The sequence below is a fragment of the Oncorhynchus keta genome, chromosome 16, assembly GCF_023373465.1.
Source record: "Oncorhynchus keta strain PuntledgeMale-10-30-2019 chromosome 16, Oket_V2, whole genome shotgun sequence".
Classification (NCBI taxonomy): Eukaryota; Metazoa; Chordata; class Actinopteri; order Salmoniformes; family Salmonidae; genus Oncorhynchus; species Oncorhynchus keta.
In genome coordinates this window covers 3,883,110-3,891,614 of record NC_068436.1, presented here as the reverse complement: position 1 = coordinate 3,891,614, position 8,505 = coordinate 3,883,110, and the positions used below count along the sequence as shown (strand labels likewise).

General features: G+C 45.2%; 1 non-coding gene across 1 annotated transcript; it reads right to left on the bottom strand.

Moving 5' to 3' along the window:
• Positions 1-8,073: 8,073 nt before the first annotated feature.
• Positions 8,074-8,146, bottom strand: trnar-ccu (transfer RNA arginine (anticodon CCU)). The gene has a single exon. It is a non-coding gene; the product is annotated as a tRNA-Arg (tRNA).
• Between the last annotated feature and the right edge of the window lie 359 nt (positions 8,147-8,505).

Here is an 8,505-nt window from a genome sequence, read left to right as displayed (position 1 = left end):
ACTATTAACCTAACTATTAACTTTAGCAACATTATAGCACAAGGGTGGGTAATAAGGAAATCGGTCTAGTTTTGTTGATGTGAAACAAGAATATTTTAAAACTGGAATGGTTTATGGCTATACATATGACACTATGTTTGGGACATAAGTACAGGCATGAAAATGAAAGCTGCGTGAATGTCCTGGATGTCTGGAATATACAAGTAAATCCTCTTGTGTTTCCTTCTAAAGCCTGACCAGAGAGTCTGCTTTTATCACATGACCCTGAATAAACCAATTCATTTAGATTTCCCCCTTATCTTTGTGTGTGTGTGTGTGTGTGTGTGTGTGTGTGTGTGTGTGTGTGTGTGTGTGTGTGTGTGTGTGTGTGTGTGTGTGTGTGTGTGTGTGTGTGTGTGTGTTAAAAACCACAGCTTTTGCACTCTGCTCTATCATCCTTGTTTGACAATCTGGGCCCCCTGTTACCACTGCCCACTTCCCCTTTCTTCCTCCAGATCTACAGGAGACTTGTCATGTTGTTCCCTTTCCTCCTCTACTACCCCATGAAACACACTGATCTTTACAAAACCCAGTGCATGTACACACTCTTTTAAGAAAACTCAGTGGCCGACCAATCAAATGGAGCCATATATGCGGCTAAGTGTTCCGACACAGGGCTTTTGAGACAGAGTGAACCTGCAATACCTGTGCAGACTTTGTTCAAGAAACAGCATTTGTGACCACATTGTGTGAATGTGATTTCTCGTTAATTTATTTTGGTCTATTGGTACACAGACAAGGGGATAGTACAGTCCACCTTCAGCCCCTTACGAAAACACCAATAGAAATTAAAATGACATCCGTCCACCAACATTGAGTCAATTTTCAATAATATAATTTTTTATTGAAGCCTTTGTTTAAAAAAAAAAATCATGAATTCAATTGCTTTCTTTCTTCAGAAACGAATCGTCTCGTTTGACAATAGCACACTAGGCTGTCACATTACACTTGAAGAAGTATTAAATTGTCACAGATTGTACCCTTTTGAAATGAAATTGTCCCTCTGAACGCATCCAGTGTTCTGACAAATGTCATCCGAACAAAACAGGTTCAAATCATTCATTTTCATCCCAAACAATTCAATGTTCTTGTCTAATAGTGATCCCTGTTTGTTACAAGCTGTACAAATTCACTTCAACAAACACAATTACATATGCAGCTCCTAGATCTTCTTTTTAGACTCCTATGAGCTATTTCTGTGGGTGATGGTTGACTGTTTCAACGCCAACGTTCTGATCTCTGCTGTTTGCGCAGACAGACTAACAGATGAACACAGAATGACAATAGATCACATTTTAACAAGACAAAAAGCTGTAGGAGAAGAGTCGTTAGCTTCTGCTCGGCTTCTGCTCGGAGGCTGAAACATCTTCATAATCAGAGGCCATGATGAGAGAGAAATCAACAGTGGGAAAAAGATTGAAGAAGAGGAAGAAAGAGGAAAAGAAAGGAAGAAACAGGAAAATACAGCAAGAAAGAGGAAAAGAGAGTGATACGGCACGTGAACGACTGTGACACTTTCCAAGTCCCTTTATAGTTTTCAATGTTCAATGTTCCAAATGAAAAACAACATTTTTTTCCCCCTCTGGTCATAGTCAGCCTGTGCTTCTTTTCAATAGGAACACAAAGGAGCTCAACTGTCATACCTGTGATGAATACTACCCCTTTAATTCAAAATGTCCCCATTCTATGATAAAAACAACAACAATCTGTTTACTATTGATGTGGCGACTTAGTATAGTATAGTTATACACACACACACACACACACACACACACACACACACACACACACACACACACACACACACACACACACACACACACACACACACACACACACACACACACACACACACACACACACACACACACTGCACTGTGCTACAATAGTTGTCAGTTTAGGAAATCTTCAAAAGCATTGGTTTATTATTGTCAGCAATTAGCGTTGGGGACAATTCCTTTTAATTGAGTAAATTCAAGAAGTAATCAAAAAATCTAATTCCACATGTTCTACAATTCTTCTCTACAACAAAACAGTGGAATAGGAATGCCAGGTTTAATCCTGAATTGACTATATTGAAATCAAAATATGTAATTCATTGGTGTAATACGTTGGTAATCCGTTTTATAAAAGCAACAAGGCACCTTGAGGGTTTGTGGTATATGGTCAACATACCACCACTAAGGGCTGTTTCCAGGAACCTACAGAGAAAACCAGTGGTCTTTAGAGATGTTAAAGGGTCAGTATGCACAGGGCACACCAAAACAAACACCTCCCCCTACTGCCTGAGGGGTTTCCGTGCAAAGTTGTGTACACAAAATGACTGGTTTCCAGCGATGCTCATGTAGAAGACCCTGTAACACAGAGGCCACTCATTTTAAACAGGTGTTGGACCACTAAGAAAGCAGGCAGATATGTACACTCCACCTATGTACTGTATTTATCTGGACAGTGAGGCGAGAACGTTTTGGGTTTGAGAGAAAATGTTTTATATGTGGCGACAGTACAGATACCCTTTTATTTGAGTGTATTTTCATACATATCTGTTTTACCGTTTAGAAATGAAAGCACTTTGTCCTCCACAATTGAATGTGTCGTAAGTATTTTGGAGTCATTTGTATTGTAAATCATTCCAAGATGGCGTAGCAGTCGTACGTATGTTTTGTCTTGTCCCGTCCTGTCTAGTGTAAATATAGTTTTCTTCGTTTATTTTTCTGTATATATTTCGTACATATTTTAATCTCACTCTCAAACTAGAGCTGAATATACTCTCCTGCAACCCGCATCACCCAATGTGGTACGGATCCGCCTTTTCTATACTTTACATTAGATCCGGAGCCACCATCAGAAGCTAGCCAGCAACTAGCTACTAGCTCGTACTCAGTTAGCCATTGCTAGCGGTCTTCTAAGCTAACTAGAACACCAGCGACATCAACCCAGAGCATATCAGACTGCTCTTTCTCTACCACATCTCCGGATTCCTACCGCAAGCTCTGAACCTTTACACCGGATCATCGCAACTAGCTAGCTGCAATTCCGAGTGGCTACTCCTGGCCAACGTCTCTGGCCCAAAACAAGCTACAGTTAGCCTTGAGCTAAGCCCATCTCCCGACTAGCCGAAGAGGCCCAACGATACCTCTTTTGCCAATTGGCCTGGACCCTTTACTGCCGACACGGAGCGCCGCCGATCCATCACGACTGGTCCGCCGACATAATCGTCCGAGGTGGTCTCAACAGGCTTTTTCGTTGCGACATCGCCAAAGATCCATCTGCTGGCCAAGGCCCGCGAGCTTTCTGAAACGCTGTGTCTCCAGCTCACCAGAGCTCCTGTAGCATAATCCTGGGCTACAATTACCCGGGCCCACGACCGGTCTGTCGATGCCACCGCAAGAAGAGGAATAAACAGACTCACCCCATCGCGACGTCCCCAAAGGTTAGCTCTCTAGCCCTCGCTATCTCCCTACTTGCTATTCGGCCTGCTAACGGCTAGCTTGTCTAGCCCGGGCCTACGAACTGTTAGCTTGTTAGCACAGGCCTGCTAACCATCTGACTCACCTCATCCCAAACACTTCTGAACCCATTTACTTTCTCTCTCTTTGATTTTTATTTGTTTATACCTTCCGGAAACCTGCCTCACCCACTGTGATACGGATTCGCTATCACTTTTAATTTTGATTTATTTTTATGACACACTCAAGAACCTCCAGACGCTAACCAGCTAACTAGCTACAAGCTATTTAGTCATTGTTAGTTTAAAAAATAAATAAAATTAAAAAAATAAAAAAAATAAAAAACCTGGATAACACTCGCCAGCCCAGCTTCCCTGCCCATCCACCGCTGCCCCTGGACACTGATTTCTTGGCTACATAGCTGACGCACGCTGGACTGTCCATTAATCACGGTACCCCATTCTGCTTGTTTGTTTATCTGTCGGCCCAGTTGCCTAGTCAACGCCATTTTACCTGCTGTTTGTTGTGCTAGCTGATTAGCCTCGCCTACTGTTTTTAGCTAGCTTTCCCAATTCAACACCTGTGATTACTGTATGCCTCGCTGTATGTCTCTCCCAAATGTCAATATGCCTTGTATACTGTTGTTCAGGTTAGTTATCATTGTTTTAGTTCACAATGGAGCCCCTAGATCCACTCTGCATACCCCTGTTACCTCCTTTGTCCCACCCCCCACACATGCGGTGACCTCACCCATTACAACCAGCATGTCCAGAGATACAACCTCTCTCATCATCACCCAGTGCCTGGGCTTACCTCCGCTGTACCCGCACCCCACCATACCCCTGTCTGCGCATTATGCCCTGAATATATTCTACCATGCCCAGAAACCTGCTCCTCTTATCCTCTGCCCCCAACGCTCTAGGCGACCAGTTTTGATAGCCTTTAGCCGCACCCTCATACTACTCCTTCTCTGTTCCGCGGGTGATGTGGAGGTAAACCCAGGCCCTGCATGCCCCCAGGTACCCTCATTTGTTGACTTCTGTGATCGAAAAAGTCTTGGTTTTATGCATGTCAACATCAGAAGCCTCCTCCCTAAGTTTGTTTTACTCACTGCTTTAGCACACTCTGCTAACCCTGATGTCCTTGCCGTGTCTGAATCCTGGCTCAGGAAGGCCACCAAAAATTCAGAGATTTCCATACCCAACTATAACATCTTCCGTCAAGATAGAACTGCCAAAGGGGGCGGAGTCGCAGTCTACTGCAGAGATAGCCTGCAAAGTAATGTCATACTTTCCAGGTCCATACCCAAACAGTTTGAACTACTAATTTTGAAAATTACTCTCTCCAGAAACAAGTCTATCACTGTTGCCGCCTGCTACCGACCCCCGTCAGCTCCCAGCTGCGCCCTGGACACCATTTGTGAATTGATCGCCCTCATCTAGCTTCAGAGTTTGTTCTGTTAGGTGACCTAAACTGGGATATGCTTAACACCCCGGCAGTCCTACAATCTAAGCTAGATGCCCTCAATCTCACTCAAATCATCAAGGAACCCACCAGGTACAACCCTAACTCTGTAAACAAGGGCACCTCATAGACGTCATCCTGACCAACTGGCCCTCCAAATATACCTCCGCTGTCTTCAACCAGGATCTCAGCGATCACTGCCTCATCGCCTGTATCCGCCACGGAGCCGCAGTCAAACGACCACCCCTCATCACTGTCAAACGCTCCCTAAAACACTTCTGTGAGCAGGCCTTTCTAATCGACCTGGCCCGTGTATCCTGGAAGGACATTGACCTCATCCCGTCAGTTGAGGATGCCTGGTCATTCTTTAAAAGTAACTTCCTCACCATTTTAGATAAGCATGCTCCGTTCAAAAAATGCAGAACCAAGAACAGATACAGCCCTTGGTTCACTCCAGACCTGACTGCCCTCGACCAGCACAAAAACATCCTGTGGCGGACTGCAATAGCATCGAATAGCCCCGTGATATGCAACTGTTCAGGAAGTCAGGAACCAATACACGCAGTCAGTCAGGAAAGCTAAGGCCAGCTTCTTCAGGCAGAAGTTTGCATCCTGTAACTCCAACTCCAAAAAGTTCTGGGACACTGTGAAGTCCATGGAGAACAAGAGCACCTCCTCCCAGCTGCCCACTGCACTGAGGCTAGGAAACACGGTCTCCACCGATAAATCCATGATTATCGAAAACTTCAATAAGCACTTCTCAACGGCTGGCCATGCCTTCCGCCTGGCTACTCCAACCTCGGCCAACAGCTCCGCCCCGTAGTTCCTCACCCAAGCCTCTCCAGGTTCTCCTTACCCAAATCCAGATAGCAGATGTTCTGAAAGAGCTGCAAAACCTGGACCCGTACAAATCAGCTGGGCTTGATAATCTGGACCCGCTATTTCTGAAACTATCTGCCGCCATTGTCGCAACCCCTATTACCAGCCTGTTCAACCTCTCTTTCATATCGTCTGAGATCCCCAAGGATTGGAAAGCTGCCGCAGTCATCCCCTCTTCAAAGGGGAGACACCCTGGACCCAAACTGCTATAGACCTATATCCATCCTGCCCTGCCTATCTAAGGTCTTTGAAAGCCAAGTCAACAAACAGGTCACTGACCATCTCGAATCCCACCGTACCTTCTCCGCTGTGCAATCTGGTTTCCGAGCCGGTCACGGGTGCACCTCAGCCACACTCAAGGTACTAAATGATATCATAACCGCCATCGATAAAAGACAGTACTGTGCAGCCGTCTTCATCGACCTCGCCAAGGCTTTCGACTCTGTCAATCACCAAATTCTTATCGGCAGACTCAACAGCCTCGGTTTTTCGGATGACTGCCTTGCCTGGTTCACCAATTACTTTGCAGACAGAGTTCAGTGTGTCAAATCGGAGGGCATGCTGTCCGGTCCTCTGGCAGTCTCTATGGGGTGCCACAGGGTTCAATTCTCGGGCCGACTCTTTTCTCTGTATATATCAATGATGTTGCTCTTGCTGCGGGCGATTCCCTGATCCACCTCTACGCAGACGACACCATTCTATATACTTTCGGCCCGTCATTGGACACTGTGCTATCCAACCTCCAAACGAGCTTCAATGCCATACAGCACTCCTTCCGTGGCCTCCAACTGCTCCTAAACGCGAGTAAAACCAAATGCATGCTTTTCAACCGATCGCTGCCTGCACCCGCATGCCCGACTAGCATCACCACCCTGGATGGTTCCAACCTTGAATATGTGGACATCTATAAGTACCTAGGTGTCTGGCTAGACTGCAAACTCTCCTTCCAGACTCACATCAAACATCTCCAATCAAAAATCAAATCCAGAGTCGGCTTTCTATTCCGCAACAAAGCCTCCTTCACTCACGCTGCCAAGCTTACCCTAGTAAAACTGACTATCCTACCGATCCTCGACTTCGGCGATGTCATCTACAAAATGGCTTCCAACACTCTACTCAGCAAACTGGATGCAGTCTATCACAGTGCCATCCGTTTTGTCACTAAAGCACCTTATACCACCCACCACTGCGACTTGTATGCTCTAGTCGGCTGGCCCTCACTACATATTCGTCGCCAGACCCACTGGCTCCAGGTCATCTACAAGTCCATGCTAGGTAAAGCTCCGCCTTATCTCAGTTCACTGGTCACGATGGCAACACCCATCCGTAGCACGCGCTCCAGCAGGTGTATCTCACTGATCATCCCTAAAGCCAACACCTCATTTGGCCGCCTTTCGTTCCAGTACTCTGCTGCCTGTGACTGGAACGAATTGCAAAATCGCTGAAGTTGGAGACTTTTATCTCCCTCACCAACTTCAAACATCAGCTATCCGAGCAGCTAACCGATCGCTGCAGCTGTACATAGTCTATTGGTAAATAGCTCACCCCTTTTCACCTACCTCATTCCCATACTGTTTTTATACTGTTTTTATTTATTTACTTTTCTGCTCTTTTGCACACCAATATCTCTACCTGTACATGCCCATCTGATCATTTATCACCAGTGTTAATCTGCAAAATTGTATTATTCGCCTACCTCCTCATGCCTTTTGCACACATTGTATATAGACTGCCCATTTTTTTCTACTGTGTTATTGACTTGCTAAACCAATACGAACTGTTGGAAGAGGTCAAAAAAAAATGTATAATGGAACTGAGACATGCCCATGAAACAACACATTTTTTTAAATTTTTTGTTTTGCACTTAAAATCTAAAAATAAACTGTTTAGCAGAGGATGGTTTCGATCCATCGACCTCTGGGTTATGGGCCCAGCACGCTTCCGCTGCGCCACTCTGCTCTCAGCCACTTAAGAAAAGACTAGAACTCACAATCCATGGCTTAGGAGGCCAGTGTCTTAGGCCACTGGGGTACTGTGTAAACAGTATGACCAATATGAACTGTTGGAAGAGGTAAAAAAATGTATAATGGAAATGAGACATGCCCATGAAACGACACATTTTTTAAATTTTTTGTTTGCACTTAAAATCTAAAAAGAAACTGTTTAGCAGAGGATGGTTTCGATCCATCGACCTCTGGGTTATGGGCCCAGCACGCTTCCGCTGCACCACTCTGCTTCCACCCACCCCAGATGGGACTTGAACCCACAATCCCTGGCTTAGGAGGCCAGTGCCTTATCCATTAGGCCACTGGGGCACTGTTTACCTTCTGCAAACAGTACGAACTGATAGAAGCAGGAAAAACAATGTGTACTGGATAGCACTGAGAGACGCAAATGAAATTTAGCTTTCTCATTTCTGTTTGCGTTTCATTTTTAAAAACAAACTGTTTAGCAGAAGATGGTTTCGATCCATTGACCTCTGGGTTATGGGCTCAGCACGCTTCCACTGCGCCACTCTGCTCTCAGCCACTTAAGAAAAGACTAGAACTCACAATCCATGGCTTAGGAGGCCAGTGTCTTAGGCGACTGGGGTACTGTGTAAACAGTATGACCAATATGAACTGTTGGAAGAGGTCAAAAAAATGTATAATGGAACTGAGACATGCCCATGAAA